This window comes from Polypterus senegalus, chromosome 5 (assembly GCF_016835505.1).
Source record: "Polypterus senegalus isolate Bchr_013 chromosome 5, ASM1683550v1, whole genome shotgun sequence".
Taxonomy (NCBI): Eukaryota; Metazoa; Chordata; class Cladistia; order Polypteriformes; family Polypteridae; genus Polypterus; species Polypterus senegalus.
Genome location: NC_053158.1, coordinates 121365196 through 121391630, shown reverse-complemented (window position 1 = coordinate 121391630; position 26435 = coordinate 121365196). Strand labels below are relative to the sequence as shown.

Here is a 26435-nt window from a genome sequence, read left to right as displayed (position 1 = left end):
TTAAAGATTTGTTCCTCTGAATTTCTTTCCTTAAATGGCACCCAAACAAAAATGAAATGTGAAGTGAGTGAGCCAACAGAAGAGCAACTAAGTCAGGGCCTCAAACTCCAACCAGTTTCCTAATGAGGCACTGATTTTTTTGTTAATTAAACCTGTTCTTTAATTTTATGGCTTGTTGCTACTCTCATTGTACAATAGCAGACATTTCTGAAATTGATTCTCTTTTCTAAGAACACCATTAAAATGTGTTGGACATGAGCAGATCAGCGTTCCTGAGCCGTTCATCTTTTATTTTCAGTTACAGTATTGCATGATTGACAAAGTTTGCTGGTCATGTTTTGGATCATTTTGTATTTCATTATTGTTTGGCTGCTAAGTAAGGAAACAGACAATTAAAGGGCCTGCGTCTTCAAGGGCAAGTCATTTAACATTAATTCAAAAGATGTTAATTAGCAGCAAAAACAGGTCACTATTTTAAGAAAAGGGTTAGAATGAAAACCTGCAGCCACTGGAGCACTCAAGGACCGGAGTTGGGGACCCCTGGTATACGGTGTGTGTTGGTATGAAAATATGGAAAAATCATAACTTGTTAAAATAGCAACAGATTGTGTTCAGCATGTAAGAACTTCAGTTTTTGCCATTTGTTTTTGTAACACAATCGTAAACAAAAATAAGATGACATTTGCAACTTGAACACGCATGACTCCTGACTAATTAAATATTTGTGCATGAAAAATGAGCCACGGATATTAATTTAAAAAAAATTTGCGTAAACAGCAAAGATTTGGATTACTGACGACAATTTTGTTCCCGTTTTAAAGTACTGATGTTTCAAAGAACTATGTATTTAGGAAGAATGACAGCCTCAAAATAAGTTTACTTATACAAGTGAGAAGTTTGGAGAATTTAAGTGGTCTTTGTTGGAAAGTCATTGCTGCTTTTTGGAATAAGTATCCCAGAGGATGTGATTCAGGTACTTGGAGTAAAACAGCATTTATGAAGCTGCTGCAGAAACTTAATATAGTGAAAGTAGAAAACCCTTGACAGCTTTTTTTTTGGGGGCTTGGAAACAAGTATTCTTCTCCACTTGCAAAACACGATATGGAAAATGTGGGTTTTGCCATATGTTTGTAAAAGTAAATACTGTTTTCTGTAAAGCAATTCGTTAAATTGCAGCAGAGTAAATATCGTGTTCTCTCTTTCTCGGACCACATGGCTGGGAAGAGTTGGTGCATTGTGAGATTGTGGAATGATGTTTACCTCCATGTACAGTACCTGATTGCTTTTTGCTCAGTAGTCTTGAGGACCAGTAGGTTCTAAATGTGGAAGATAACAAATTTACTTTTTTTTTCCTCTTTTTAAACTGCACAAAGCATTTAATTTCAGACTCCTCATTCTGGATAGAGAGGAGGCAGTCTAATACAAATGGATAACTGCCTTTAAATTTTAATAATTTGTTAATTTTTAATCATACATTATGGAGTTTTGGGCGATCTGACTGAGTGTGATATAGTGGGTCCGCGGCTGTAAACTGATGGCCACTTTTTAAATCGCCGCACTTGCGGCTTTAAGCAGGGGGCGTGGTAGGGTGGCAGAAGCTGTTCCCAGGCGCAATGTGGGAGTTTCCGTACTGAAGTGCACAGGTGTGGGATTGCCGAGAAGGCTATTGCTGCAGACCGGAGACATTATGGGCGGATCTAAAGGCAGGATAACTGAATCAAATTCGACTGTTCGATGTTTGTACCGTGAACCTTTACGTTTGTATTAATAATTTTCGCTGTAGTAATTGATGTATATTTAGTGATTGAAGTGGGCCGGCAATCTGCGGTACCGGCAGCTCTTCAAATTACACAAGGCAAGTTTCACGAGAACTCCTCGACTGTGCATGGAAGACAAAAACTTTTACAAGCATCTTGGACACGCTTGATTAGTTATTCTGTCGTGAAGCAAGCTTTTGATAAAGTTCAGATTGACTCGAATGGTGCACGATCTTACCTTTTTTTCTTTTCAGTTTAATTTCATATGTTGGAGTTCTTGGAGCAATGTGCCTAAATTGTAATACCAAATCTGCCATGTTTTGGTATTTTCAATTTTAATCAAATTTCATGGTAGTTTTGTGCAGATGATGCCTGCCGTTTCTAAACTGTTAAAATACTTTCCTGCAATGGGGAGTGTACCACTTAAAATACGTGAGTCAGACTGACAGTCGCGATGTTCACAGAGCCTTTTCAATTTAATTACAAGTGACATATTTTTCCTTTCAGCCAACTTGCTACAAGAATATCTTCTGGAAATTGGATGTTAATGTAAAATAAGGTACATTGCAAACAACTATTTCTTAAACTTGTAGTGTTTTGACTTTCACGTGTATCGTCCCAACAAGGGGCTTGGGTTTTTTTTGGCTGCAGAGATCAGCAGGCCCTCCAGGAGAACTCAACATGAAAAACTGTTGGAGTTCATCATAAAGGGCCATGGAGCAGATGATCACTTGCTGGTACTTAGTTCAAATAACAAGTAAACTTTGTTATTGTAATCTATCTACTAGCAAAGAGCTATGATGACTATAGCACCAAACTCTTGTATTTGCTTGTCCAACAGGCTGTTGTATCTGAAAAGGTGTCATCCAAATGGTTTAAAAATTAAGAAGATCCTAAAGGTCACCAGGTAATGAACTCTATACAGTAGAAGACGAAGAGCTGACAGATGGCCTCTACAACTGCCTGATGAAGTGCTGTAGGCACTTTTGAAAAGATCAACAAAGTGTTGATGCCAGAGGCCAATTTGGCTTCAGTGAATCTGTAATGAGTACAGAAAGTGTTTCTGAGTAACCTTCTCTCTTTCTGTGTTTGGGATTGGCTCTTATTAAAGCTCGAGGAACAGTTGAGAGGATTTCTCTACCAGAGGCAAAAGGTCTGCTCATTGATGGACTAGCAAACAGTGAGTGGGACGTCATGTGGTTGGTTGGTGGGGGGGAGAAAGTCCTTTTTTCTTTTCAGCGCCATTATTCTGTTAAACAGAATAACATTTTACTTATAGTGAATTTAGACGAGAATATAAAGTAAATTATATATAAATATATATGTTTTAAAATGCACATTAATACACTTTTAGTATTGGTGAAAGTACTTTTTTTTTTTTTTAAGTGAGAGAGAAGAGTTTGACAAACCTGTGCTTCCAACTGTTACAGTACAAAGACAGACAGCATCACTGAGGCATTTAAACTTGGGATTCCATCTCAACCCCTCCTCTAATAAACATGTCACTTTATTTATCTGTCTTTTGCCTTTTTATTTCTGACTGTTAAACTGACTGTGCATAATAATAAAGTTGTATATATTTGATTTAACTATTGATGCAAATAATAAAGGACACTTTGTTATTGTTAAAGACTGTTAATTAAGTTATGTATATTTGAAATTTTCTGTTTTTTACCAAATCATGTCATCTGCATAAGCACATCTTTTTTTCTTTAATTTTTATAACTGCATTGTACAGTTTTATTCCTTTTTCTACATTAAAAGCAAACATGTCTATCCCATCACATTATTCTTTTATATATCTCTATCTATCTATCTACACTAGCAAAATACCCACGCTTCGCAGCAGAGAAGTAGTGTGTAACATGATTGTCAATGTAATTGTTTTGTCACTGTTATGAATGTTGCTGTCATAAAGGATTTGATTATCATTATTTCTTTGAATGGTTCGTATTTGGAGGATGTGTTGTGTTCAGATTTCATTCATGGAAGTGTTCACTACCCAAATCCGTACTCGTGAATCTAAGATGTTTAACAGGCATTCCTGGTATTAAGTTGTGGATTTGCCTGTGAATATTTAGCAGCAGCGTGTCTATGAACTTAATTTAAACTTAAGCTTTACACCTTGCTTTCCTATTGATATGTCTACAAAAGTGTGTTCAGCTTCAGATTGTTGTTCCTTTCTTACTGCATCAATAAACAGCTCGTCTTCCTCTTTATCTGAGACTGCATACACGGGTTTACCTTTCCCAGTCCTGCAAGCTTTAGCGAAGTGGTTCAATTTACCACATTTGTACACTCTTCCTTTAGCTGGACGTTGACTTTTTCCACCGTGTGCTTTGTTTCCGCAATAGGTGCACTTAAGAATATGCTTGTATGTGTTACTCGCTTCATATTCTTTTGCTGCCTTCTCAATTTGTGTAATGCGTTTTTTATTCAGCGCTCTTTGGAGCTCTTGCTTGTTGTCTGCGTACTGTGTTCACAGTCAGTTCACGTGAGCCGCTCGGAGTACATGCATTGAAGGTTCTCAGCTGTGCTTGTGCTATCTCGTGCGATCTTGTGATGTCCACAGCTTTATTTAATGTTAGCTCAGCTCACTTAAAAGTTTCTGTTTGCATAAGCACAGTCCTTCACCAGCAATTGTAACTCCGTTACTAAGTGATCAAAAGTCTTGTTTATACCCTGCGTCTTCTCATTAAACTTGTATCTCACGAATATCGTATTTGTCTTAGGCATGACAAACACCTCAAAACGGTCATAGTAAGTTTTCAGTACCTTGGCATCCTCCTGAGTGCGAGTCCATGTGTTAAAAATGTCTCTTCCTTTTTCCCCAGTCCACAGGAGCAGGTAGCTGCATTTCTCACTCTCGTCTTTGCCTTTAGTGGGCCAGAAAACATCAGCTCCACGTGCTGTCAGAACTTTTTGCATTCTCCCAGTAGGTTAAGAGAATCCCAGTCAATTTGTGGTGAGGGAACTCCAACAAAATCCATGACTGCCCTCTATTCTGACATCATGTCTTGTTTTCACAAATTGTGAAAAATTAATTGATAGCGAGACTTTCTTTTAAAGTATGCAGGGGAACTTTATTTATTACAGCTCTTACATTCACGGCATCCGTGCTCTAAATTAACTTCCATAATAGTAACCTTGAGGTCCCTTTTTCTGGTGCCTTCCTGATGACATAGGTGTCTAAACCATGCCTGATAATAATACATTTCATGACATAAATATTACAGTGATCACCTCGCTAGACGTCTCACCACCCAAATCGCTGCTCGTGAGGCATTCCCAGTATTAACTTTTTGATTTGCCTGTGAATATTTAGCTGCAGCGTGTCTATTGGATTGCTGCTGACGAACGGCCTTATATGGGCAGGCACTCAAATTACGTGGGAAGAGTGAGTATGGGGGACGCAATATAGGCAGGCAGCCAACTACGTGGGAAGTGTGGTGATGGGGGAATGCAACTCCGCCTCACACAGCGACCGAGCTGCAGGCTATGGCTGTATATATGTACATAAGTAGGATTCAGTTATGACCGTTACGCGTAGAATTTTGAAATGAAACCTGCTTAACTTTTGTAAGTAAGCTGTAAGGAATGAGCCTGCCAAATTTTAGCCTTCTACCTACGCTGGAAGTTGGAGAATGAGTGAGTGAGTGAGTCAGTCAGTCAGTGAGGGCTTTGCCTTTTATTAGTATAGATATCTATCAATCTATCTATCTATCTCTCTCTCTCTCTATATATATATATATATATATATTTATTTATTTATATATATAGATATATAGATATATCTCTATTTATACAGTATATATCTATAAAAACAGTTAGACATCAGTTATTTGTGAAGCTGGAATATTCTGATCATTCTGGTCCCTGATCACTGATAAACATTCAGAAGAAACAGCGCTATTCCAGTATTTTCCTCCATAACATCTTTTCAGCAAACAGGGCTAATGTCCTTGATAAAACAGATCGGCCTTTAATTAAATGCTGCCAATATGGAATAATAGAAATCACCGGGCGGCTTTCGGTCAATGATAAACCAGCGTCTGTTGAGGTGAAAAAATGGGAGGTACTGCGGTTACTATCAGTGCTTCCTGGTAACACAGCTTTTGAGAAGAATCTGTCATGGGAGGGACAAGAGGGAGCGAGTGTGGCGGGTGCATTGAGCGGGGTGGGACTGAGCGAGGCGAAGACGCGGGTATCTGTGCGAGTGTTTTAAATAATGAAAGGAAAAAAAGTGCTTTGAAATCGAGGATCCCCAACCATATGCTACTTGTATAAATATGCACAATAATGACAACAGTGTTGAAGCGAAAGGGAGATGCTAAACTTGGGTGGCCGCGTTCTGCCTGCCTGTAAATCCCAACCGATGTATATATCTGAACAGATCTAAATGAACCAATATATATATCTGAACGGATGTATCTGAACCGATGTATATATCTCAACCAATGTATCCCAACCAATGTATATATCTAAACTATTATATATCTGAAGATATATATATCTGAATGGATGTATTAAAACCAATGTATCCGAACCGATATATATATATCTGAACCAATCTTTTTTTCCTGAACAGCCCCTCATAAGTATATATATATATATATAGTGTATGTGTGTATGCATATATATAAAGGACTTGGAAGAATCCAAAGCAATATATAGCAAAAAAAATACGTGAGGGGGAGGTGGCTAAGTCAGTGTGGTCAGGAGGGGGGTGGGTATTGGGTGTGAAGTCTTGTTTATTATGAATATGTTCTTCTTAAGTTTGCATATGCTGGATTTATGTGCAAGTGTCTGTTGATGGCGTTCTCATTTGATAACCAGGATTCAGTCAGTTCTCTGGCACTTTTCCTACTGGCCTTTAATTTTACTTGTACATTGTCCCAGTTAAATATATACATATATATATATATATATATATATATGTATGTATACATACTAGGGAGCTTCATTCGCCAACCCCTGTGTTTGGTTTTTTCCAGATACACACTTTTAACACTTTTTTCTTTTTCTTTGACTTGTTGCTATTTCATTAGTTTCACTTTTATTTCACAACTTCTGTAAAAACAATATTTGGAATCTTTGGAGTCCCAATATGCTGAATCTTTTAATTGAGGTCAGTGAGACATGTGTTTAATAAGTTTGTACCATAAAAAAGGATAGGTTTCTCTGAAATTTCAGCACAGACAAAACGATCTGCATCATCAGCAGATAATTATTTTTGCAAAGTAACCACTAAATTCATGTGAGGTAAACCACATTTTTGAAATTCTGTAACTTAAACTTCAAAGCCTTACAATATTTAAATACTTCTGACATATCACATATGTCCATATATTCATTCTCTATTTGCCTTTTCATTATTTCTCCTAGTAATTTCTTTTTTTGCGCTAATGCAATGTTTACTTTTTGTTTTGACACTGTCGTTTTTTTTCTGCTTTCATAATCTCTAAGTTGCTCTGCATGTGTTTGCCCCCCTTGTTTTTTAACCTCTTTATGACGTTTTACTTTGTTTTCTTCTCTGTTTTTATTTCTAACTTCGCTTTGTCCTGCTTTTTTTTTTCCAATGACACCTTGGGCCTCATGCATAACGCCGTGCATAGAATTCGCACTATAACATGACGTAAGCACAAAAGCCGAAATGTGCTCACGCACAGAAAAATCCAGATGCAGGAATCTGTGCATACTCCAACTTCCACGTTCTTCCGCTCCATAAATTCCGGTCAGCGTGAAAAGTAACGCTCGTGCACACGCCTTCTGTCCCACCCCATCTCCTCCCAGAATTCTGCCTATATGAATATGCAAATCAATATAAATCACCCTTAAGGTCAGCCTTCTGTGAAAAGACAATGGGAAAAGCACAGGGGACTATATAAGAATTTCAACGAATACCAAGTGGAGGCAAAGGAAAAGCATACTATTTGTTGATTTAAACAGTGGTATAATCTACAAAAGGAAGTTGATCGAGTGACATAGCATGTCAGAGAAATTTGAAAGCTAATGTTGACAAAGTTGCCAGTACCAAAATAAAAAGAAGTCACATGTCAAAGTTGCAGTGAAAAGGTGAGTTGTAGCCTATCGTCTGAGCTTATTAGGGTACAGACAAAAAAAAAATAGGCACACAGTGGGAAAAAAGCACGAAATGTCAACTTTAATCTCGAAATTTCAACTTTAATCATGTAGTTTATTTTGTCATTAAAGTAGAATATCATAAACTTTATCTTAAATTCATTTAATTTACTGGTTTCTCAAATACCATTGTAACTAAAGTAGCACGTTAAATGCTTTGTTTTGTATTTGATCGTCAATGTGCTCTATGTATGTGAATCACTACGTGCTTCGATTCTTTCTCTTTCTCCGACAGGACACAGAATCCATTACATTCGTGATATTACAGCTCTCTGAATAATTAAAATACTGAGATGTATATGTGATATAATTTTCATGATCATTGGAATGAAAGCATGTTATCAAACATGGGAACATGATGGCACAGTGATTGTTCAATGAAATAATTTATTGTAGCAGTACGGTCTCTTTCAAACGTACTAACCTCCAATGCCTGTCGTTACTTTTCTTTCCCCAAATACCCAATCGCCTCACAATCAGCTCTGTAATAGACATTAAGCCATCTGTAAGCTTACAACGACGATTCTTCAAAACTTTTAAGGAACATTGAAATATCTTCATAGTACGTGTTTAATTATTCTATCCATCTGTCCTTCCAGTGTCACGCCAGCCTCAGCAAATATACAGCTCGCAAGGCAGGAACAATACGTGAACTTGCTGGCGCTGCGGCACCGTGTCCTCACATGTTTAATTATTAACAATACAGATTATTTAAATGAAGTTAAAGTTTTATCTGTATAATATAATCAACATATTTTGCTGCATTTCATCTTAAAAATGATATTGTCTTCATATATAAATATGAGCTTTATAAAGTGGCGGAGGTTGTGCAATATTCTAACTCTAGTGCAAGTTTACAGTGGGATAATTGTACTTATAAGTACAAACAGTTCTACAAGGAGCAATTGATTGAGTGTGTTTTATAGTTCTTGGGATGAAACTGTTTCTGAACCGCGAAGTCCGTACAGGAAAGGCTTTGAAACATTTTGCCGTGGCTTTGGCAGAGTGGGCTTGATGCTGTATACCGATAATTCTGTCATCACGGCCAATACCCCCAGGCCGCCAGATGGAGCTCTCCCTGCAGCATGGAGGTGCCCCGGATGCCAGCAGGGAATCATGGACTATGGAGTTTTCCCTTACAAACCTGCTGGATACCCCAGGGGCCAACAGAGGACGCAGCAGGGAGGCATAGAGAGTCATATGTGCCCTAAAACCTGGAAGTGCATCATAGGCAAAGCGACAGCAGAAGTTACGTACTTCCGGGATGAAGAAAAGGACTTTTTATCTGACCCGGAAGTGATAAGGATCACGTGAACTGGGGATTGGAACACTTCCAGGTCAGGAACTATAAAAGGACTGTGGCAGCTCCCAAATGGTGAGCTGAGCTGGGTGGAAGGGTGGCAACGCGTCGGGGAGTTGGAGGATTATTGATTAGTGTATTGTTTAGTAATTAATGAGTATTGAGGAGAGTAGTGTGCTTGGTGCACTGTTGTTAATAAATAAAGTCAATATTTGGACTTTAACTTGGTGTCTGACGTTTGATCGGAGGGTTCAAGGGAACGATAGCGCCCACTATCTGTCACTATATATATACTGTATATATATACATACACAGAATATCCTATAGAAAACTACATTGATGTAAAACAGTTTTCAGTATAAACCTATAACAAACAAGAAAAAAAAAAAAGCCTTACCAGAAATATCATTGCCAAAATAAATTCCCAGCTGTTCAGATTGAATTATTTAATGGCAATGACTTGACAGACTCGGTGTAGTGTGTGGTAAAATGACCAGTAAAGTGGAGTCATTTATAGCTTGTACAGGTTGTTACGTCAGGGTCATAGGGGTCAATTCTATTGGAGTACACCCACTCAATGTTCTTAATATGCTGTTTGCTTTTGTAGTCATATAGGATGATGCCCAGCTGAAATATCTGCCATCTCTATCTTGTTAACAATCGTGATGCTAACACACATCAGTGCCTGCTACATAGTTGGATTCCTGACTGTTTTAATAAAAGCACTGTTTCACTTTTTACCATCCCCTTGCTTAAATGTTGCCTTCACTGACTACCTCACTCGGTAACATTATCGACGGTGCGGGGTTGAAGGGCTCCTGAATAGCAACGGGAGTGTGGAGCCAGAACCCGCATCGTCACACTGGCCTCCTCCAATCTCAGAGACCCCAAAGACAGGCTGATGTGTTTAGCACACCACTAGGACCTGATGGAGTCAAATGGAGGCTAAATAAGATATGAACAAACATCTGTCATGTTTTACTCTCTAAATGTAACTTTTGCATAAGTAATATGTATTATAATAAACATATATTTGATAATCTTAACGAGGTATTTAAAATCTCAAACGTAATAAAGATCCAGTTAAGTCAAATAGTTGAACACCCTGATTAACTGGTGCACAGTCACAAAAACTGCAAAATTTTTACTCTTTTAAGGCATAATATTTGCTTTTCACAGATCGTTTAACATAGTAAACTTATATTAAAAAATAATGTATGAAAGGTGACTATTAGCACTATGATAGCTGTGTTTAATACATTTAACATCCATCCATCCATTATCCAACCCTCTATATCCTAACTACAGGGTCACGAAGGTCTGCTGGAGCCAATCCCGGCCAACACAGGGCGCAAGGCAGGAAACAGGGCAGGGCGCTGATAATGTCAATGTCAACTTTATTTATATAGCACATTTAAAACAACATAGGAATGCTATGGCCAAAGTGCTTTACAATAAAAGAAGGAACAACATATAATTAACATAAAAACATAAATAGAAATAAAATAAATGAACATAAATAAAATAAATAATAAATAGAAGTAGTGTTACATAATCATAATGAGATGCACTCCCTGCTATATTGGACTTCCATATGCCTTGGAAGTACTCCCAACAGGCAGCAGCCCTAGCACCAGTATTCCATGGTTCACAATAAAAGAAACTGCTCTCCCTTGTCTAGTCGAGTTGGAGATGGGAGGCAGAAGGGAGGCAGAATTCAACAGGAACAAGGTATTTTAAAGAAAGAGAACCTGTGCTTAACTGAGGATTGTAGATAATAATAATAATAGCCTTAGAGCCACTACTCTGCCAAGTCACCATTTGTGCTTAATGTCAAGGTTTCACAATTATGAAACCCAGACAAAGTGGTTTGTGCCTTTTGTACACAAGGGATCCTTCCTTCCTGTAACAAACATTAATTTTTGTAGAGAAAAAAAAATTCTCTCCTGATGCCTCTTTTCAAGACCAGTTGACCTTTGATTGCTGTTGCTAACAAAGCTTTGATTTCATTTTCATGCTAGGTGCCTGTTTGTGGAAAAGCATTGATAAACATGTTGATGAAACTTGGTTTGGTCATTTGTTGGAAGGTATTGTGGAGGAATAGCTTTATCTCAAATTATGTAGACAAAAAAGGTATAGGAAGAGGAGTTCAACTTTCTTTTGCAAAAATAATAATATATATTAATTAATGATTGAAGATGGCAGCTCATGGAAATAGCACTGCTGAATAAAAGATCCAGCATCTGGATTTTAGGATTCTTTGTCTGAAAGCTCTCCCTACGGAGCCCCTGAGGAGACATGGTGTAATTTTTTTTATGGAGATTTTTCTGGTGCGCACCAAATACTTTCAAGTGAGCACCAGATAGTTTCAAGTGCGCACCAGATACTTTTAACCACACAGTAACTGAAAAGGGGCTCCATACCTATACATAATTTGTGATGCATATTAGTTGTGTTTTATATTTGCACTTAGGAAAAATGGAAATTGGAGATTTTATAGAAGTATAATTTCAGCTTGGTCTTAAACACAAAGACATAGTGTTTGTTCTTGCAGTTTGTCATGCATACATTACCACTGAAAGGCATTTAAAACGTATATTGAAGTCTAAAGGTCTATTTCGTCGTAAGGTCTACAGCAACATTGAAGAAATTATTACATTTATACAGCAACAATTGCAAAGTTTAGGTCAACTTCATGGCTACTTATGGATGCACGCAAAATGTCAAAGAAATGGTGTGCATGTGAAGAAGGAAGATGTTCATCTGACATTGAAGGCACTAGATCCAAGAGGAGTTTGTCTTAGAAAAGCCAGAAGACTCCATCGGCGTAACTATTTTGCAAACTACGTATATATGGCATTTTGATTCTTATGACAAACTTAAGCCATTTGGTATTTGTATAAATGGTTGCATTGATGGGTTTTCCAGAAACATTATTTGGTTAAATGCATTTACTACAAGCAGCAATCCAAAAATTGTGGGAGGCTACTTTTGGAAGCTGTAGAAAGACTCAGAGGTTGTCCTAAAATAGCCAGAGGAGATCTGGGTACTGAAAATGTTTATATCAGAGATTTTCAAAGGTTTCTCCGCTGTAATACAAATGTACGGAGTGCCATTGGCAGCTACTTGGACGGAGCCAGTACTGCCAATCAACGAATAGAAAGTTGGTGGGGTCTTCTAAGGAGGGAGTCAATGGAATTCTTCATCTCTTTGCTCACTGATCTGAAGGACAATGGCATGTTTGATGGATGCTTTCTAGATAAAAGTATTCTTCAGTTTTGTTTAATGGGAATTGTCCAGGTAAGATAATTCACATAAAACACTTTTTTTTATTTTTTAATATACCACAAGCATCGCTACTATTTATTATTGTCTTAAATACTCTTGTATGTGTTTAAAGGAGGTCATTATATGCTATTATGTATGCCAATTTGTCTTGTATATGTCCTTTGGAAAGTACACAACCAATTTTCTGTGACATGAGTGAACTAATCACCTGCATTTTTAAATTAGGACACTTTACTTTTTTTGACAGAAAGCCGCAATACTTACAGCAAGTGTAATGTGTGTGCCTGAAGAGTGTATATGATAGTTTAGTGATGTCACATGAGACGTGATAGCTGCGAAGAAAAGAAACACTTTTAAGTTTTTAGTCCAATATGCATGAAAGAAATGTTGTTTTCACAAAGAGAAGCTGTTTACAATTGAATGCATTTACAGAGTGTTGTAGACAACTTATAGATTGTTTATGTCTTACAAGGTGGGCAATGACAGCAACTATGGTATCCAACTAACAGCTAGAAGCAGCACAGCTATTATTTAAGATGATGCCAAAAAAGTTATTAGCTGAATATATCCAAACAAACGATTCCAATGCATTTAAAAGAATGTATCCGCTGGGCCGGGCTCATGCAAAATGAACGATCACCTGGATTAGTTTAAAGCACCGGTCGTAACATGTTACCAGTATTCGAAAAAAACAAGTATAATTGGATATTTGGGCTGTACCGTTGGCTTCGAGAGTTACAGATGCTCCACGTTAAACAGTTATCAAAACACAGTGCTGTGTTTAATATATGACAGATGGGTATAATGTTTCAAATGATAAATAGTACATTAGCTAGCATTTAAATCAAAAGGAACAGGTACTTGTGAGCACAATCCCAGGCACTCCCAGGCGCTTACCCAGTGCTGTACCATTCACATGCTAACTCATATTCAATCAATTTTTTTAACCGTTTGTTAATCTTGTGATTACATCCATTTCGAGAAATCCTTAAATTATAGAATGAAGCTCAGTAAGTGTTTAAACTCTGACAGTTTTTTAAAAAAAATCTGCAAATACTTTATCACTTTGCTCTCATTCATTGGTAGTGTATGTTGTGTAATTTACTGTACTGGTTTATTGTTTGCATAATTTGAACTATATAAATATGATTTTATTATTATTGTTTTACTTCCTTTGTTTCCATTCAGATAGCTTTGTCTTCATTTAATTAAATATGTAGATGGTACTGTTGCATTTATCTTTTTATTCACAGCATTTAAAACCTTTTGTCAAACCTACTTTGTTTACCCTCAGGTATCAAACTCATCCATTCATCCAACCATTTTCAAACCTGCTTCATCCTGACCAGGGTCGTGGAGAAGCTGGAGCCTATCCCAATAAGTGTAGGGTGCAAGGCAGGAAACAATCCCTGGATAGGGTGATAGTTCATCACAGAGTGAACACACACATACACACACACACAAATGCACACACAGACATTAGCACCAATTTAGCATCTTTTTGTAAATAGTTTTGTTCATGGAATTCAATAATCAGTTCTACTTTATTGACAGTCTTTGAGTATGGTATATGCATTTGAGGGTTGTATTTTATGTATTGCATTTTATTATTGCTTTTTATGTAAGATACTTTGTTTCACGTTTCACATTTAATAAATCCAGTTTATTCTGGTTGGTAGGCTACATTCTTAACAATAAAGGCCCCAAAGTGTTTCTTCAGATGATGCCATGTTGAAACCATTTTTAGTTCCTAAAACAGTCATTCACATGAAGGCTGCAGAAAGAACTTTTATTTATTTAGGTTTCATAAATAACCATGAATAGATGATAACAGATTTTTCAAATCTGAAAGGATTTATGATTTCAAAAGGACTCTTGCTGCATGCAATACCACAGGATAAATTCAGATTTTCTCGATCTGTTGTATCCTGCTAGACAAATAACTTATACATTAAAGATTTCAGTTTTGTCTGCATATTAGGAGCCACTTTCAAATTCCATAAAAAAAATTCATATAAAAACACTCACAGAATAAAATAGCTTTTATTTCAAGAAATGGTTCTACAAGGAACAATGCACACAACACAATATAGTGTCACATTGGAACCATTCATTTTAAGAGTGTAAACTATGAAATCGGGGTGGTATTAGGATTTTAGGGCAAGTTGGGGGCTAGAATAGAACCTTGTCTAATAACCAAAATGGCTTGGACTGTCCCTGGGCATTGCAATGTTTCTAAATAGTTAAAATAAATAAAACAAGACTCAGACACGGAGTTGATAGCTTTTCTCTACTGCCACGTTCAATTACACTGCTGTACAAGAACGTTATCCAGTGCTTTTTGTCATATTCTATCTTGCTATAGAACTTGGATTCAATTGCTTAACTTGCTTTGCTTTCCCACCCCCTTCCAAGCCATCACCCCAAAAAACCCCACCAACCACTTCGTGTCTCTGCCTCTCACGTTGTGAAGATGGGGGCTGAACGCAAGCTAAGGAGATGTGGTCGCTCCTCAGAAACCCCCTCTTAAACGGTGATACAATGGCAAACAAATACATTTTTTTACCTCCTCTATGCTCAATCAGATGGCTTGCTGCTGCTGCTTGTGCCGTGCTGTGTGATCTGCATGTTGCATCATGCTTCGAAAATTTAAAAGCCTGTACAGCAGCTGTCCTTTTGCCTCACTGCCTTGTCTCGTGGAACGTTAAAGTGTCTCTGAGAAAATAATGTCTCAACTCAAGATTTTTTATAAACACTACAGTTTACAATATTTTTTGTAGTATAGTATACAAATCCACTCTGAAACATTTTAGATAAGTCAAACAACTTGCTTTGTGGTATAATTCCAAAACTGAATTTAAAGATCATGTGTGGTACTATTATACATCTCCAGAGGTAGGGTAGATGCAATAATGGGACATTACGTTATAGGTAACAATTTCCTTTCTACAGTATTTTCAGCGGATTCTTACTAGTGTACTTCTTTTAGTTGAATAAAATAAAATACCAAAGACACTGTAAGTAGAAAATGTATTTGATTGAATTAATGAATGGGTTTTATCATTCAGGGTCTCTGCTATATAATCTAAATACTGTCCTATATTACATAATATTCCATAGTACTTGGCTCCGCATTGCCAAACCTTGGAATAGTGACCTAAAAGAGAAAAAAAGAACACCTGAAATTTCATATTTTATGCAGTGTGTATGCCTACAATATATCCATTGCAAAGCAATTGCCAGACAGAATATTGTCGAATTCTGTACGAAACTCGGGATATGAATTATAGGTGCATGGCAACTCAAGAACTGCTCTACAAGTATGAGCTACAGGCCTTCGACTAAGACTGGACAAATTATTGAATGCTACTTCAATTTTCTCTTTGCACATAACATTTGAGCCTGTGCAAAACCTCAAGAAGGTCTCAAGTCTTCTCTGGTCTACACTTCGCACATAGCGCAGTAAATGATTTAAGACTACTTGCTCATGCTGGCTCAAGAATTCTTTTGATGGTTTTAAAATTTGTGCTACTTTCCTGTTTGTTGCCTTCTTTGACTCATACAGCTTCAGTGTGCTTTCTTTATTTATCGGATTACAGTGCATGACTGCTCTAACAGATATGAAGCAATCAATGATGAATTCTTGCTCTTGCAATAAAACTTTATGCGCCATTGTCGAAATGGCAGACTGTATATTATCTTGTGGAGGCAGGATGTGAGATCCCATTCTTGTGAAGAGGTCAATTAAGTCTTCCTTATTAATTTCATCCATGTTGCCATGTACAGTAATGCCTTCTCAATGCATTCTTGCTCTGCAGAAGACAAGTATTTTAGAACGGATGACATCAATAGGCTTTCATCCACTGCATCAATTCCCTGAATACAGGCAAAGACAAATGCCTGTGAAAGTCTGACATGTATAATACCATGGTCCACATAACCTGTAGACCATATTCTACCAACAGCCTGCCATTCCTTCTCTGAATAGTTTGACCTGAGTCTGGATACTCGTTCCTCCTCTCCTTCACACTGTTCCATAAACTCCTCCCAAAAGGCTGTGTAGGCTTCCCTTGATACTCCATCATCATCTATTGCCTTCTCATAGACAAACTCAATTTGCAATATTACATCCAGAACTTTAGGTTCCTTGAAAACATTCATCATATCCTGAATTATATTTACACATCTTATTTTTATTTTTACACTTTCATCCCAAGCTGGTTCATCTGTTGAAGCCACAGGCAATTGTTGATCATTCATTATGAACTCCTGCAAGACAAATATTGTATTAGACTTGATATAACATATTACAGGATAAGAGCAAAGCCTACATGGTACAACATATCAAATATGGTAACACAATTTTGGTGTTCTCTGTTTAGTACTGGGACATTTCTTATTCTATACTTATTCATAAATGCAATGTGCTGTACCTCTGGATCGGGAAGCAAAGAAAAATAAATCTACTTAACATAATAGGTCAATAATATTATTCATATTTGAAATCACATCAAGCAGTGCAATTTGTAAAAGAAGGCATTGATTATTAACTACAATAATACAATGCAGTTAGTAGTATAACTAGGTTTATCAGTGTGCTTGATTTATCAGAATATTCACTTGTAAATTAGAGAGAAGTGGGTTTTTTATTTATTTTTTCCGGGGTGGGGGTACAAATGTTTCATTCCAAATAAAATATAGGCAGCATGGTTGCTTTGGATAAGCACGTTTAGAAGATGGATCTTCTGGAGCTTAAAACTAATTCCGACATTGTCACTGGCTGTGCTTCCAATGCATGAACCTACCCAGTGACATACAGATGCTGTTTACTGTTCAAGGCACTGTGCTGCAGACATATCAAGCAATAGCACTGCAAATGAGTAAATGTCAGTTATATGTGAGAACAGATATGTAAACAATTAATAATATAAGATAACAACAAAGATGCACTGTATATGGTACAAATGTGCAAAATAAAATGCACAATACAGTATATGCATTTAATCGCAAATTTTTCTTCTACATTTGATGTTAACACAATTCAAGCAGTGCTTTCAACAGTATATGAGAAAAATAACAAAATGAAGAATTTTATGATAAAAAAACTCTACATTTTATGAAATAATCATTGTCACCATCAACAAATAACTGGGCTATATACAACTATATATGTTGCAAAACCATTAACTACTCATTTACTTTACTATCGAGTTCAAGTTCAGCTGTTGTCCTATTTATTTAAACATTGGTACAAATATAAAAAGACTATTAAGCAATCAACAATTGTGACATGTGTAGTTCAGTGATTGGAGCTGCCATCACAGTTTCAAAATGCTGGTTTTAAATCTGATAGATCCATTATTCTAATAAAGGGTGTAAATGTATACTAATTTTTATCTTTCAAATGCTGGAGACAAGGTCTCACTTTGTGGGTTTTGTTACAATATGTTATACATGGTCAGCAGGATGTGACAGACCATATATGGTTGAATTGTAATTTGAGTGTGTGACATCATCGAGATGCGCGAGTGAAGTAAAGAAATAAGCACAAGAAAACCTGCGTTTCTGAGACTCCTTGTTTAGGAGGGATAATTGATTACCGGAGTGAACTAAGCTTAAAACAGGTTTTGCTGCCACATAATGATGAACATATAAAACTAATTCCATCAACAGTATCCGTTTTTCAGGCTTTTTAACGTTCGGGCTTGTGGGGACTCAGTTTTTATCCCAGCATTTTTGCGAGAATTATGGAAAAAGTCCGGGTCAGTATGTCTGTTAATTAACAACTTTAAAATGGACCCGTGTTATTCAGTGTGGGTCTCTGACTGTGTCGATAAAGTGGGTCTTGTTCAGAAAGCGGGCGCCACTTGAGAATGCCTTCCTCTCGCCCAAACACTAACCTTAAGGTCAATAAAATACAGTACTTCCCTGATGTTAAGTCACTATCATAGGGCTAAAATAACAGGAATGTGAAACCTACTTACATACCTAATTTTAATTATTGTGAAACAACCAAGTGGCGTCCGCTTTCTGAACAAGAGCCCGATAAACTAACCTAGCTGAGTCGCGAAAAAAGCGCAAAGCAAGGGGTTCGCGTAAAAACTGTCGGTATTTTAATTAATCAAACCGCAAATTCTCTGAAGGTACTGTTCTAACAACTTTTAGCTATTATGTGTAATTTAGCCCCGTACGGTTTAGGTCTCAGTACCCCTTTAGAGAAACGAGCGTGATTTCAACCGGTAAATAAAATATAACTAAAGAGCAGGTGGAATTTGTACCTCTAAGTGAAGCGAGCGCGAGTAAGAATAGGAAAAATATCGAAGATCGTGTCAAGCAAGTCAATAGTGGTTGAGAAACACTGATGTTGCGTACATTTCTGTCAATACTATATAGTATACTGCTTAAAAATCCATTATTTTAAATGTATCGGTAGTTGCCAAGGCATATTTTCATACCTTGTCGTCTTTGAGTCTCTGTATGTCTTCTTTTGCAACGTTTCTCGACTTTAAATATTTAAAAATGCCTTTCTCCATTATGAACTTTACACGTGAAACTGTACACTGACAGATTTTTTTTTTAATATCTTATAATCCCTATACAAAGCACATATGTGAGGCTCGTAACAGTAGCAAGGGATGCGCATTGAATAGTTTCTGGTGCGCACGTGCAAGTATCATTCGGGCTCTTGACACTATCTGGTGCGCACTTGAAACTATCTGCTGCGCACCAAAAAAATCCTCAGAAAAAAATTGCTCAGTGTCCCCTCGGGGTCTCCGTACTCTTGTTATGGTGGTTATGCATTCTCCCTGCGTATATGATTTCCTCCCAAAGATTTGCAGGTTCGGTTAACTGGCAATTCTAGATTGGCTGCAGTGGGAGAGCTGGTGTGTGCGTAAATGGGTGGATTTTTGTCTTAACTGTCAGCTCTTGATTACCTTGTTGTTACAAAGCCACTCCAGTCAATCACTGATGTGGACAACCAAGTATCTGTGGCAGTTTACCACCTTCACATCCATTTCCTAAGTAGTAGGCCTACCCGGGCATAGACACTCTTTGATGTGGTGAAAGTCAACAGCCTCTTCTTGTTTTTCCTGCTGTTATTTTGCAGGCAATTCTTTTTGCACTAAGAAACAAAGTGCTCTTTCCTCTTGTCAATATACCCTGTTAGTGTAGAATCATATGAAATTTCTGTAAGTGAAATCACCTGATATTTTTATGAAATGACCTGATATTTTTATTTATAATCAGAGGTTAAACAGGAAAGGAGACAGGACCATTCCTTGTGGTGCTCCAGTGTTGCTCACAGTCCTTGATCCTCTCAAACTTTGGTTGGCCAAACATAATCCATTATCAAGGACACAATAAACTCCACCACCTGCATATATCTGAGCTTACTCCTTAACAGGAATGGCTAGGCTGTATCAAAGCCATTGGAGAAATCAGACTGAATAGATAGATGAGGATGCAAAGCCATTTCAGCCTTTACAACAACAACAACATTTATTTATATAGCACATTTTCATACGATGTACCTCAAAGTGCTTTACCAGATAAAGAAAGAGAAAGTTAATACAGAATAAAAATATAAAAATAAGATTAGGCAATACTAAACAACAAAGAATAAGGTAAGGTCCAATGACCAGCAGGACAGAAAAAACAAAACAAAAAAAAAATTCCAGAGGGCTGGAAAAAAAAAAAACAAAATCTGCAGATATTCCAAGGCCACAAGTCTACCCAGCCCCCACTGGGCATTCTACATAACATAAATGATCTAAATCAGTCCTCATGGTGTTCACGCTTCACGTGGAAGAATTAGATGATCATGATCATGTAGGCACCTGCCCTTCAATCCATCAATGGAGGTGCCTTGAATTGATTGGTAGTGGCACCAATCATTGAGTTTGTTCTCAGCTCATCCGTCACTATATGGTTTGGATCATCAAACTAAAGAAGACTGCATTGAATAGTCAGGTCTGCTGAAAAAGATAATTGGTATCACCTTAAAAGATCTGTATTATTCTAGAGTCATGAAGTAGGGTGGAAAAATCATCACAAGCCCCTCACATCCAGGCCACAACCTTTTTGAATTTCTCCTATCTGCCAGGCATTATAGATAAGCAGATATAAGAACACTTTCTGTCCACAGACCATGAAGCTAACAAAAAGTTAATTTGGCTGTCCTTGCTCAATATGGGTACCCCCTGCCCAATATACTGCAATATTCTTACATACAATTAGTGTATGTAATTCAGTATTTTCTGCACTGCCTTGAACTTTATATGCATGTTTTTTACTTTGTATGCCTTGTTTTTATCTCAGGTATGTACTTAGCAATCATGTGTATGTCTGTCATGTAACTATACTTGGAGAGTCAATAAAAAAACAGAGTTAAATTCCTTGTATGCATGAACACTTGGCCAATAAATATGATTCTGATCATTTTATGCATTGCACTGCCGCCATAGCAGGTGTACAGGTGTTATGAAGAAGATAGCATGAAGGAGGGTGGAGAAGGGGAGGTGAATCAGACATCTTCTTTCTCCCAGGTGCCCAGGATGGAGTAGTCTCTGAGCAGGTTGTGAACACTCCTGTAATGGTCTGTGAGAGTTCCTGGCAAGCCAAAGAGTGTTCCTTTACTCAGCTCATGAGGTATAATGCCTGCTTAGTTGCCTAATGATTGTGAGTGCCAGTAAATATTCTATAAGTTACAGAATGGTGTGAAAGGCTGCTCCTGCAGTCTTTTAAATCTTGCATCATGGCAACCAGCAGTCACTCCCAAAAGATATGTGGGACTGTTGCCCTGCTACATGCTCAACCACAGGTAGTATCTATAATGGCACAGTTTCAAGGCATGTACAGTATGGCAGAAACCTGACTAATTTAAAAAAAAAACACTTATATGCATGTATCCACTTATGGAGTTCTACTTCAACAAAAACACTCCAATGTCATAAAAATGTGATAAAAAAAAATATTAAACATTATCAACAACAATCTGAAAACAAGGATAGACACAGAGTCTCCCGGGATATTGCTGCTGAGCTTAGCTCTGTATGTTCTGCTTATCAAAATAAATGTAGTGATTCCTGAATTACTGACACCAATCATTCCAACCAGGAGAAGGAATATTATGATTGGTCAAGCATTTACCTCAGCAACTTCATCTTTGTGAATGCTTCCACCATTTTCTACACATGACCATTGGATGCATGTGTGAAGCAAAGAAAACGCTGGCTAAAAGAATGCAACGAACATGCACAGACTACAAAATCCTTAACTGTAACCTGCTTAAGGGTTTACATGACCATATAACCACATAACAAATAGACCTATTTCAAATTTACCCTTTCTTTTTCTAAATACTAGAAAAAGTAGTTGCCAATCAGCTTCAGTCACACCTTACGCATTACAATTTATTTGAGAAATTCCAGTCTGGTTTCCACACTAGTCATAGTACAGAAACGGCACTAATGTGGGTTGTAAGCGACATTCTGATATGCTCTGATGAAGGAAACTCCACTGTAATTATGTTGTTAGACTTAAGTGCAGCATTTGACACTATTGACCATTCTACAGTATTTTACTACACAGGCTAGAATGTTTGGGCTTACAGGCACTGTGCTCGCCTGGTTTAGTTCTTATTTATCAAATGGATCCCATTATGTACAGAAATGTGCTGACAGTACTCCATCATTATACACAGAAGTGAGATATGGTGTCCCACAGGGCTCAGTACTGGGACCTTTACTATTTTCAATTTACATGCTTCCACTGGGATCTATCATTAGGAAACATAATGTTAATTTTCACTCATGTGCAGATGACACCCAGTTATACCTTTCATTTAGATCAAATGAAGTTTCTCCGATGTTGTCTTTAATTAGTTGTGTTAGTGAATTAAAGGAGTGGATGGATGAGAACTACTTAACTTTAAACACCGATAAAATAGAGATGTTAATTGTTGGAGGGAATGATGCTGATCACAACAATATTATGTCATTATTTAATTCAGTTGGAATCACCATTAATTTCACTGAATCAGCCCGCAATCTAGGAGTTATCTTTGACTCTAGCATGTCATTTAAAGCGCACATTACAAAGTTGTCCAAATCATGTTTCTTCCATCTTAAAAATGTTGGGAAATTAAGGCGCTTTCTAAATAAAAAGGATTCTGAGAAATTAATTCATGCATTTATTTCTAGTAGGATTGACTATTGCAATGCTGTGTTCACTGAATGTTCAAACTGTTTTTTATACAGCCTCCAGTTAATCCAAAATGCTGCTGCAAGAATTATTTCAAGAACATGAAAATACGAACAAATAGTTCCAGTTCTTAAATCCTTTTACTGGCTCCTGGTTAAGTTTATGGAAGATTTCAAAATCCTTCTTTTAACATATCTATATATATAATCGAGCAAGTTGCCCAACCATGGGCACGACTATGGAGTACGCACGACGGAGCCCCATCCACCAACTCTAACCTTCCTCCTGCGCCCACCCTCTCGAGGAATGCGCACTGCCTGCTCATGTGCCTGCCCCCACCACCTCACCAAAAACACATGTTTACACGCTTCATACAGCGATTCCCATCCGCAACAAATATGCTTCTTCTTAGATGGTCCGGCAGGAACAGGGAAAACCTTTGTCTACAAAACCCTGATTCATACCATCAGAGCTAAGGGAGACATTCCTACAACCGTAGCATCTACAGGAATAGCTGCAATATCAAACCTACCTCACCACATGCTCAACATCTTCTGCAATCCAAATTGATAATATTGGATGAGGCGCCAATGACACATGCATACATATTCCAGGCAGTTGACAGGTTATTACGTGACCTGACAGGTGACACACAGCCATTTGGAGGGAAAACAATACTATTGGGTGGAGATTTCCGACAAATACTCCCTGTCATTATGCGTGGCTCCTGAGCACTTACTGTCGCCAGTTGCCTTAACAAACAACCTTTGTGACGACAAATATGAGAGCTCTTCCTTACGAACAACATTTCGCAAAATGACTCCTCGATGTTGGAGATAGGAAAATGGAACAGCTGTAACATTATCTTCACATTCTTTTCCTTTTAATTCTGATCCCATTCAACAACTATATATATCGACTTCTCAACTGTCACTCCAGAACAACTCAGTACACGAGCTATATTAAGCGTCACCAACGAAGACTCGCTACAACTTAATGAACAAGTGCCGAAACGTATCCCTACCGACAAAGTAACTTTCACCAGCATTGACTCCATTGTCACAGACAATCCCGCAGATCAACTTTCATTCCCCAGACACTTTCTTAACAGTCTTACTCCCACTGGCATGCCTCCGCATAAACTCAAAATTAAAATTGGTTCAGTCGTCATGCTTCTCAGAAACCTCATGCCAGCAAGAGGTCTCTGTAATCGCACTAGACTGACTGTTACCAGCATTCACCGCAATGTACTGGAGTGTAAAACTATCGCAGCTCCTACCTCACAAACTGTCCTTATTCCCCAGATTTCCCTGACCCCATCAGATTCAAACTTACCTTTTACTTTTACACGCAGACAATTTCCTGTTAGATTTGCCTTTGCAATGACAATTAGTAAGGCACAGGGCCAAACTTTCAAAAAGATATGCATGTATCCGCCAAAACCAGTTTTCAGTCACGGACAATTGAATGTTGCTCTCTCCAGAGTTCCATCTTTTCATTCACTAACAGTCGTATCCTCAAACCCACCCCATTTGGACAACTGTGTCTTTCAGGAAGTGTTCACCCATCAATGAATAATTATGCGGTGTATGCTACGCCGCAGGTCGGCTAGTAAAGCATTAAATGGTCATGGTTCGGCTTACTTTTATGAACTTATCATGACTTACAAACCAGAGTGCTCATTAAGATCTCAAGATGCTGGTCTGCTTATGATTCCAAGGATTAATAAAATAACAGTGGGAGGTTGAGCTTTTAGTTACAGGGCCCCTAAACTGTGGAATGGTCTGCCTGCTACTATAAGATGTGCCCCTTCGGTCTCAGGTTTTAAATCCCGGCTGATGATTCACTACTTCATTTAAGCACCCTGCCAAGGTGTTTTGCCTGCGTAAGGTAAAGTCATCCTTGATGGAGGATTGCAGGAATCGTGTGGTAGAGGGGTCCTTTCATAGGATTGGCTGGCCCAGTGCTGTTTCAGCTATGGAATGGCCAAATGGGGGAGGCAGCTTGATGGCTGGTGTCTCCAGGACTCTAAACAAATCCAAATCATATTATGTGATATCATCTACTGTTAAATTCTGCTCCGTACTTGTAACATTTTTATTTTCATACTGTACTGAGGATTTGTTCTGTTCTGTGTATTGTATTGTATTGACCCCCTTCTTCCATTTTTTCCCTAGAAGTGTTTTTTTGGGAGTTTTTCCTTGTCTTTTTAGAGAGTCAAGTCTGGGTAGCTGTCAAGAGGCAGGGCCTGTTAAAGCCCATTGCGGCACTTCTTGTATGATTTTGGGCTATACAAAAATAAACTGTATTGTATTGTATAACTGGGTTACTCATGAAGAAATCTACATATGTTAACCTGGTTTCTCAGAGACCAATATCTTGGTTTCTCTAACTGGAAAATGAGTATACATGGCATTTTTGAAGCTGGTTTTCTGTGAATAACTGGGCTATTAAAGACACACTCAAAATAAGGCTAAATGCATAGTTTTTTTTTACCTTGTCACAAATGAAAAATCTAATAGATCGCATATAGTACTAACTTGATATTAAATGTCCTTAAAACATGATGTCATTTTATTTTCAAATCACATAACACGAATGTACAGGTAATTGAAAACAATCTCTAAAATCTTAAAAAATTATATACATTGGATCAGATTCCCTGGTCGCCAGTCATTTAAACTATCGCTACGGGAACAATGGTGGAGATTTTGAAGTATGCAGAGACAACTTGGAACGAGAGTGAGCGACTGATAATATCCGTAAACAGTTTTGCCAGTTGGTACGCCCAAGCTCTGAGAACACGGCCAGGCATACCGTCAGGTCCAGCTCATAACCAGCAGTCTTATGAATGTTCACTTGAATAAAAGTTGCGCATGGCATCTATAGAGACGAAATGTCTGACGGATGCAAACAGTAGGTGCTGTCGTCGGGAAGGCAGGGTTGTGTGCCTCAAAACAAGAAAGACACATGTTGCTTTTCCGTAAGTGAGACAGTGAGACAGTGTATCCAGAAGTGCATGCCTAATTAATTACTTCTGTTGTTTATTAATCATTTGCATTCTTCGTCGTGAAGTTCAACTTCAATGACTGTTATAGAAATAATTAATTTAACACAGTAAAAATAGCTAGTCAATGATAGTAGTGGGAAAGTTAACTGCAAGCTAGAGTAACATGTAAATGAAGATAACCCACTACCTTCGGACCAGCCGAAATGAAACCGAGGCAAAAAGCTATATATATCTAATAAATCAGTGAATAAAGACGATGATAGTATCTATTTTTTAATACGCACCTTCTTTTATTATTATATGGAAACTACGATTAAGTTTTAAATATTTATTTACTTATTTTGTAATGTTTGCTTAAAGTTGTTATTTATACAAATAGTTTTAACGTAAATATTCTCGATGTGCATCATGGGATTTTATTATTCATCACGTGATTAGTGGTAACTGCCCACAGATTACCGTCATCCGGTGCACACAGAAAATAGTCCGGCTGTAAAATGTGTTAAAGTGCTTTTGATGTTGCTGAGGGCGAAGCTGCCGCAACTGCTGTAGTCCGATATATTTCACACTTTCATAACAAGTCCTGAGTGAGCGCGGCAACGGTGTGTAACTTACATTATTAGGATTTGTTTCCTGCAATTTTGTTAACAAACTTAAATTAACAGGTTGAGCACGGGCTTGGGCGTCATAGCATAAACTGCCCCATCAATCCCAAACCTTATGTTTTTGTACCCCC

General features: G+C 37.7%; 1 long non-coding RNA gene across 1 annotated transcript; it reads left to right on the top strand.

Annotated features, from left to right (window-relative positions):
- Nucleotides 1–1063: 1063 nt before the first annotated feature.
- On the top strand, nucleotides 1064–3387 carry LOC120529472. The gene is made up of 2 exons (XR_005633753.1): nucleotides 1064–2937; nucleotides 3144–3387. It is a non-coding gene; the product is annotated as an uncharacterized LOC120529472 (long non-coding RNA).
- The last annotated feature ends 23048 nt before the right edge of the window (nucleotides 3388–26435 follow it).